The sequence below is a fragment of the Callospermophilus lateralis genome, chromosome 16 (assembly GCF_048772815.1).
Source record: "Callospermophilus lateralis isolate mCalLat2 chromosome 16, mCalLat2.hap1, whole genome shotgun sequence".
Lineage (NCBI taxonomy): Eukaryota > Metazoa > Chordata > Mammalia > Rodentia > Sciuridae > Callospermophilus > Callospermophilus lateralis.
The window spans coordinates 43,764,100-43,772,902 of NC_135320.1; positions in this window are offsets into that span (position 1 = coordinate 43,764,100).

The window sequence follows — 8,803 nt, forward strand, 5'->3', positions numbered from 1 at the left end:
CTGGCCTGGGTGCCTTGATGCTGAGACTTGGGTCAGGGCCATGACCACCAGGTCTTTTCCAGCCAGACACTCCACACCAGAAATAGGATATGGCTAAGCCTTTGATGTTAGGTACAGGTTGTGATAGGAAGACATCTCTGCCACTGGTTTCTTACCCTGGAATCCTCTGAAGAGCCATCTATCATAAGGGCTCCACATCATGATTTAACACTTGCAACTCTTGTAATTTCAATCATTTTCATTTCAGCTAAAGAGCTCTGCCCAGCTCATTAGGGCATTTTCCCTTGGAAGGTGGACAACTTGACTCTGGTATACAAAAGAGTCCTGTCTGCAGACTGACAGAAGCAAGCCCAAATCCCCGTGTCTTGATACAGGGTACTTACCTGTGTCCTTGTGGACTCAACGTTTTAATTTATAAAAGGGAATTAACAATAATATTTTTCTGACCCAATGTTTTAGTGAAAAGTAAATGAAGTCATATCTAAAAGGCCTATATCAAAGTAGGCATTGAGTTAAAAATGTGCTAAGTCTTTGCTTGTTGTATAAATATTTGGATCCTTTTATATATTTTTGATTTATTGTTCTCTTTTACTTCATTTAATTTTGCTAACTACGTGTTGCCATGCCACTCCAAATTAGGTAATAGTAGGAATAAAACTATAGGCTTTATTTCATATTAGGAATAAAAGTACAGGCTTAATATCAGCCTCTTCATGTAGTACCTTGTTATCCTCCCCTCGGAATCTCTCCTGGTTATTTCTGAAGATTCCAGGAAGCGCCTCTGCTCTGTTTAAGAACACATGTTATTCAGTGCTTCTCCTACCTGCTCCCCATCTGCTTTCCTCTTGAAGATGCCTTGTTAAAATCTCTGCTGCTACCTTTTGTGAGAGGATGTTGCTCTCAGCTAACAGGGCTGCCCCTTCCATCTCCAAAGATGCAACACCCACAAGGTGCAGCTGGTGAAGGGTCCTTGCAGGACCTACGGAGCCAGACAAGCCACACCAGATTCCTCATTAAAGTTGGGAGAATGATACCCCTCCTCTCAGTTCCAAGTAGAAAGTTGTCACCCAGAGTAAAACAGCCTGAAACCTGAAATAAGAACTTCACTATCAAGAAAAGTGCCAATTGAGCTATTTTGCAACAATTCTCTACTTTTGCCCTTATTGCTCTGTGGATTCATTTCTAGAGTTGTCAGTATGATCCTGTAAAACCTAAAGCCAGGCCATGTCATTTCTGCTTAAAACTCTTTTATAACTGTCTATCTCATTCAGAATAGAAACAGGTCCCCCACAGTGATCTACAAAGTCCTGGATGACCGGGACCCTGTTACCTCTCTGATTTAGCTACTGGTTCTGAACCATTTACCTCACGAGGTCAGCTATGTGGCCTCCAAATTTGCACCATTCCACCTCAGAGCCTTTGCATTTGCTGGTCCTCTGAAATGGAGACCAATAAGGCAGAAGCCAGACATGAACATGAACGACCTTGCTGTGCAAAAGTTTCACGTTCATCCCATGAATTCAAGTAAATAAATCAGGAAGTACCCATATCTGAGAGAATTAGAAGGCAATACAATCTGTGGGTCTGATGCAAATGTTTCTGGAGTGAGATAGAAATAAGGTTTCTAGAGGTAGCAAACAAAAATACAGGATGTTCAGTTAGATGTGCATTTCAGGTAAACATTGAATAATTTCCTTATGTAATCATGTTTCATATATTACATGAGACATTCTTTCACACACAAAAAAATCTTTTTTATCTGAAATTGAAATTCAACTGGCTTCTTGTATTAGAAATACAATTGAATACTGACCTTGAACAAATCATTTAACTTCCTTCAGATTGGTATTATCATTTGTGAAATGGAATAGAGTAGCCACCTCATAAGGCTCTTATAAATATTAAATAAGGTTAGCCATGGACTCCGCTTGATCAAAGTTAGCAAGAAAATTGTAGCATGTGTTATCATTATCTTAGTTCATTTTATGTTGCTATAACAAAATGTCACAGATTGGGTGATTTATAAAGGAAAGAGATTTTTTTTACTTACAATTGTGGATACTAGCAAATCCAAAAGTATGGTATTGGCATTTGCTTAGCATCTGGTGAGAGACTTCTTTATGCATCATAATGTGACAGAGGACCTCTCATGGTGAGATAGAGCAAGCATGCTAGGTTGGATTTCTCTTCCTTTTCTCATATAAGAGCCATTAATGCAATCCTAGGGTCCCACTCTTGACATCATCTAATCCTAATTACTTTTTAAAACTCCAAATCCACATATCATTAGCATATGAATTTAAGGATTAAGTTACCAACATATGAGCTTTGTGGGAAACATTTAAACCACATAATTCATAATCTTCTCATTTTGCAAGTGAAGCCTTCAACAGAACATTACAATATTTCTACCAATATAATCTTCATTTGGAACTTTGTCTCTTTAAATGCCCTAAAATACTCAGACTTATATAAAAAGTACTTACTATTTGTTAAGAAATTTTCAGGAGGAAACAATTGTAATATTCTCAGAGGACTCATACTTTGATTTCATGTTGTTAAATTTTTCTTTGATTTTATAGCTCCCAAGTTACTCAGTTCAAAAGAATTTAAAGTCTCCTTATGTTTTCTTTCAAGATAATGTTAACTATCACTTATGGTTATATGTAGCTTTCATGTTCACTTTTGCTAGATTTTGCTCTCTAGCTTATAGATTTGGCCATAAATTTAGTAATAAATGGTGAATTGTTTTTTTTTAAACAATTTGAGCATGTGAGAACCTTCATGCCTTGCATCTTCTTTGGCCATCCAGAGTCTTATTCATTAAACAATGACCAAATGTGACTTGTTTTTTAAATAACCTTTTTAAACAAAATAATGGCAACTCATTAATGTACCAAATATTGTTAGATGTTGAAGATTCAAAGAAGGAGGCATAGTTATAAAATTTCTGGTTCTATAAATTTTCACTGGGAAAAAGAGGGGAGGGTGGCTGCAACCACTTGTTAATAAACATATTAACAAGACAGTATGATAGGCACAATTACCACATGAATTATGCAACAGAGCATGGGAAGTGAGATGTGAGATGATAGGGCCAATGAATCCGAACATCCTTAATAGAGGCTCTGACATTTGAGCTGTTTCTTGAAGAATGAAAAAGCTATGCAAGGAAAACAAGGGTTTGATGGCATTTTATATAGAGAGAATAGAATATGTAAGGAAAGGTTTGAAGGAGTTTGGTAAGTCTATTGAGAAGTTGTTAGTTTAATTTGTCAAAAGCAATATAACTCAGGATGGCCCTAGGACCTGCAGCATCACACCAGGTGAAAATATCTTAGAAATACAAATTCTCAGGCTCTAACTCGGCCTCACTGCATCAGTAATTCTGAGGTAGATCCCAGCAATCTGTGTTTTGGCAGGCATTCTGATGCCTAAATTTGGGTGCATATAGCATTGCCAAAGGTTTTTTTTGTTTTATTTTGTTTAATATTTATATCAATGACAAGAGCCACAAACCACAACAACTGAATCATAGTTGGGGGGTCTGAAGATGTTTTAATGTGTAGCCAGGATTGAGAATCACTGGGATGAAGTATATGGAACAGAAGGAAGAACAAACAGACGCTTTACCAAAGAAAAAGTAAACACATAAAAACTCCATTAAAATCATTCTTCCTCAGGGCTGGGATTGTGGCTCAGCAGTAGAGCACTTGCCTAGCATGCATGGGGCCCTGGGTTCAATCCTCAGCACCACATAAAAATAAATTAATGGAATAAAGGTATTGTGTCCAACTACAACTAAAAAAAAATAAATATTTTTTAAAAATCATTCATCCTCAAGAAAATACTAATTAAAACTACAATTAGGAAACACTGAACGCCCACCCCCGAACCCAGAATGGTCAGAATTGACTGATGTCATCAAATGATGGCAAGGATGTGGAGCAATGAAAGTACAGTATTGCAGAGGCTGTCTGAGGGGTAGAGTAGGGGACAGGGACTGACTTTCCTGGAACATCACTCTGTACTTTACCCTGGTGAACGTTCATTTTTATTTCATTATTCAGCTCCTATAGCACACCCTGTGCAAACCTTCTTCACATTCCCAATTGGAGTCAACAGAATCCTTCATAACTCACAATCACCTCTCTTAGGACACTTTTTGTAATGCTACTACCACTTCTTTTAAGTGTCTGTAACTAGACTGGAAGCCCTCTGAGGCCTGGGTGTTCTATCTTCACTTTTAGACCCATCACACATAGTACGGTATCCAGCACCTGCATCATGATGGGTAAGCAGGTAGACAGAAGGTGCTAGACTAGATTTTCTTTAACATACTTCATCATGCCTCCATGCATTTATCTATGCTGTTCCTTCTACCTTGAATAACCTCTCCATTCTTAATTGTGTCTGTCTGGTGAACACCTCTCTTTTTTTTCAAGACCATCTTTTCATGTCAAAATTTACCTCTTCTGCCCCCCGAACAAGGAAACATACATTTACCTGGGTTTCCTCTATCATTAGCCCTGATCTGTATATAGCTCATCAATCTTTACTTGCTATATTGTAATTAAAGACTTTACCACTTTCTGGCTCACTGATTTGTAAATTTCTTAGGGCTTATTTTATTGTGTGTTTTTCCTTAGTGTAGTGCTTAGCATATGTTAATGTTAATAAATATTTGCTAAAGAAGGAGAAAGGGAAACGTCCTCAGATTACCTCAGATGCATTGTGAGAACTTTTAAGCATATTTTATTGTCTGTTATGATCAGATTGTATTCTAAATATTCTTCTTCTATGCATTCCCCCTGTGATTTAGAGGATTATTACATAAACCACAGAAGCAAACCGTTTTCATTATAACTTATTCACAAGGTCATTCATGCAACAGCCTTGTCTTCAGTGCACTAAGGAAGAACAACAGAAGGAGGCTTAGCACCAACACATCAAAGCCAGCCAGGGAGTCTGGACTCTGCTGTGTTGGTTTTCAGTGCGTTGGTATTATCACTTCCCACGAGTGATCAAAATGCAAATCAGAAGTAACCTGAATTTAGTTAGCAAAACTAGAACGCTGAGTTATAAAGCAAACGAGAAAACAAGCCTCTCTCTCACTCCCGATCTGCAATTTTTAAAGCTAAAATGTACTCAAAATGCAGATAGTCAGAAATATAGGAGAAAATAAATTTGAAAAGATTCAAAACTCAAGTGTGCCCAGATAAGGAAGACAGATGCTTTGATATTAACTGCAGCTAGGAGAACTACAGTTTTCTGATGTGGTTATTAGAAAATAGACTTTAGAGCAAAGAGTTTCTGAGATGTTAAGAAAAAGTATTGTGGGAGACAGGCAATTTCCAAACTGCCTCTAATGATGTTAAAAGGCAACATAATAAATCTAGAGTATAGACCCAAACAAAATGAAATATTTTCACTGTCCCTGAGTTTCCTAGCAGCAGCAGAGGAACACAGAAAGGTTCTGACATCCCTTGGGAATGAGAAGCCATCCAAAAATATGCTTTGAATAAGCCAAACATGGAGGGAAGGCTACTTTTCCAGAAATGCTGTAAGATACAAGAAGCAACCTAAAGTACTCCAGATTTCAAAAAGCTAGTTACGAAAGTCAGAAATAAAATGATCTGCCAACAAAAATTTTTCTCTTTAAAAATATAAAGAAAAAATTAATATTTAATTGAGTAAGCATTAACAGATTTACAAGGATGTGAGTTGGTACCAAAGTGATCATGATGCTCGTTCCAAATAAAAATTGCACCAAGTTAGGCAAGGAAGACTTTATTCAAAACTATTTCAGCAACAGTCAAAAGCTATCAATAGGGAGAGAAAGTAAACTCAACTTCCCTGATACACAAGGCCAAGAGAGGTTTTAAGCAAGGGCTAGTGGAAAAGTGCCTAAAGAAGTTAGGAGGAGGTTGGTCAATACGATTAAGCCATCTTCATTTATTGTTTCGTGCTCCTTAGAGTTAGGCTCCTGCCCTCCTGCAGAGACTGGAAGTAAAGATTCTTTCTTCTCTATGATTACATTTTATAGGAATGTCTCCCAGGTCCTTAAGACAGACATTACTGGGTTTGTAAAGCTGGAAAGAAGCTGGGAGAAGATTCACATCTCAAAGGGGAAGAGAAAAAATATGCAACTAAAATTTCCCTAAAATACATACCCTAAGAAAAGGGGAGGACAAGGGCCTAAAGTCAGGAAGAAAGTCATCTGTAAAATTTTTGCCATCCTGAAGGGACCACTAAGACCTTCTAGATCCCGAGGACAAAAATCTCACACCTTTTATACAGCAAAGCAAAAGAAGGGTTAATTTTCTCTTCCAAAGAGACAAAAAACTATATACCTCATGAGAGTTTCCTGAAATACCTCAGAGCAAATTCCAGAGCTTTGCTTTTACGTTTATTAAATTAAAACCAAATCTGGATTTAGTAAGGAGAAACTTTATTCAAAATGATTATTGCAAGAGGGAAAGGGACTATTGCAATAGGGGGAACACTTTAAACATAAGATCAGCAAGCCTCTCTAGAGAGATAGGCAAAAAGGTTTTCTTTAATGCAAAATGTAAACAAGAACCTGGTATGTGGAGGTTGATGAAAGTGCATAATTGAATAGAGAATGCTTTACTCTGAAGCCAACCTTATTTTCTAGGAGGGTTCTAAGTAGGGAGTAGGTGGGACCTCAGGCTAAGACTGAGCTAAATTTCAGGATCTGGGGAAAGAAGTGAACTGAATCAAAGTTTGATTAATAAGCATTTTATTCTCATCGATCAACAGAGCAAAACAATTCACTTAATCATTTTTGAAAGGAAGAATGGGAATCTGGGGGTCTGGGTCTGGTCTTGTCATAGGTAAAAAGATCTGAGTCTTATCTAAGTCCTACGGGGAAGGGTGAAAATGCAGTAGCCATTTCCCAGAACAGAAGGAAACATTATCACATATCCAGAGGTTATTTGGTTTACAATCTTGGAGATAAGTCTATATTGTATCCACTGGGCCTAATCCCTAATAGGATTTATATCTATGTCAAAGTGATAGGAAGGATACAGAAACATAGGCCTGTAAATAGATTAGGGACTAAGAGGAAATCAACCTCTCTGCCTTCTATATGGAGAAAAATATTTCCACCTGCCCTTACAAAGTGCAGATTTAAGTCTGTCGATGCATATCAAAGAATTATTTGGGCTTTAAATTCAAGTGCACATGCCTTTTAACAACTATCAGACCTTAGGCAAATCACTGAGTCTCTAGGGTCTCCACATCTGTCAAAGGAAGTTTCTGTGGATTATTGAGAAAATTCAATAAACCAGGTCTATAAAAATTTCTCATACAGGATTTTGTATGGCAAATGATCTCTCCCTTAATTAAAAAAATTAAGTAGAAGTACCAATTGGAGGAACTTTTAATAACTTTAAAAGAAATTTAAATGGTTTGGTTACTATGTTTATACAGATTCCTTGTAATTTTCCTTGTCTTAAAATCCTATCATATTTTATTAGCAAACTTGTCTCTGGAATCAGGATACTCTTTTGAAGAATACAGGCTGACATAAAACCATTCAAGAAACCATCTCAGAGAAAAGTCACAGTAGTTTCAATTTATAGGAAGTGGTTTTCATTTCTATGGGGATACTAAGAAGAAATGGAAGAGGCCAAGAAATAAAAGATGACACAGAATTAATGTATTTAGTAAGGGAAATTGCCTGTATTTATTTCATCTGACTTGATACATTATGGAATTTTTAAAAATATTTTTAGTTATTGTTGGGCACAATTACTTTATTTTATTTATTTATTTTTTGATGTTGTACTGAGAATTGAACCCTGTGCTTCACGCATGCTAAGCAAGTGCTCTACCACTGAGCCACAACCCCAGCCCAATACTTATGGAATTTTGTATTTTGGTCTTTTTGGATTCCACTCCACCTCCAGTCCTATCCCTTACCTTGGTGCCTTCACATCAACCTGGCTGAAGACAGAGACTTTAGGTCACTTATGGGAGGAATTACTATCCAAGTGCTCAAACATATACATATGCTAAGAGGGAATTCTGTGGAATAGTATTGTCACCCAGAAGTATCATCTTCTGGCTTCCTAGAAGGTAATTGCCATTTCTATTAAGACAAGAAAGATACCATTATGATTATCATAGGGTTTCTAAATAGCCCAAGAATGGTTAGCCCAGAATCTCAATTTTTGTGTCAGATGGGCAAAACCTGTATTATAATTGTACGCTGTCTAGCCAAACAACATTAAATCAATAAACTCTTCCAAGATTCTGAAAAGTAAATAAGACTTTCTCTCTCCTTGTAATTATTCCTAAATCTCAAAGGGCAAAAGCAACTGGAAACATGGTCTTAGTGATGTTAAGAGTTTTATGCAACAATAAAAATTATCCTAGATATTCTTTAATGCCATTTTTATTCAGCCAGCCAGCAAATAGTTATCAAATGATTACTATGCTCAGGCACCATTCTGAGTGCTGAGAAAAAGGGAGTGAATAGTAAAAAAGTCTCTTCTTTTGGTGGGGAGGGGTATTCAGGCATGCAGCTTTATTCTCAAGTGGAAACTCACCTTCTAAAATGTACTACAGACTCACATTCTGAAACATATTCTCCAACATAAACATATTCTATAAAACTAATACAATGACTGGAGTATTAAATTCATCTTAATTTGACTGTTCATTGTTAGGCTTTATTCTTATTTAAATTCAGACTTACCAATTAAAAAGTCTCTTTGGAATTCACTGCAGTAAATAGATGACATGATAGACATTTTAAGTAGAAGGCCTAGCA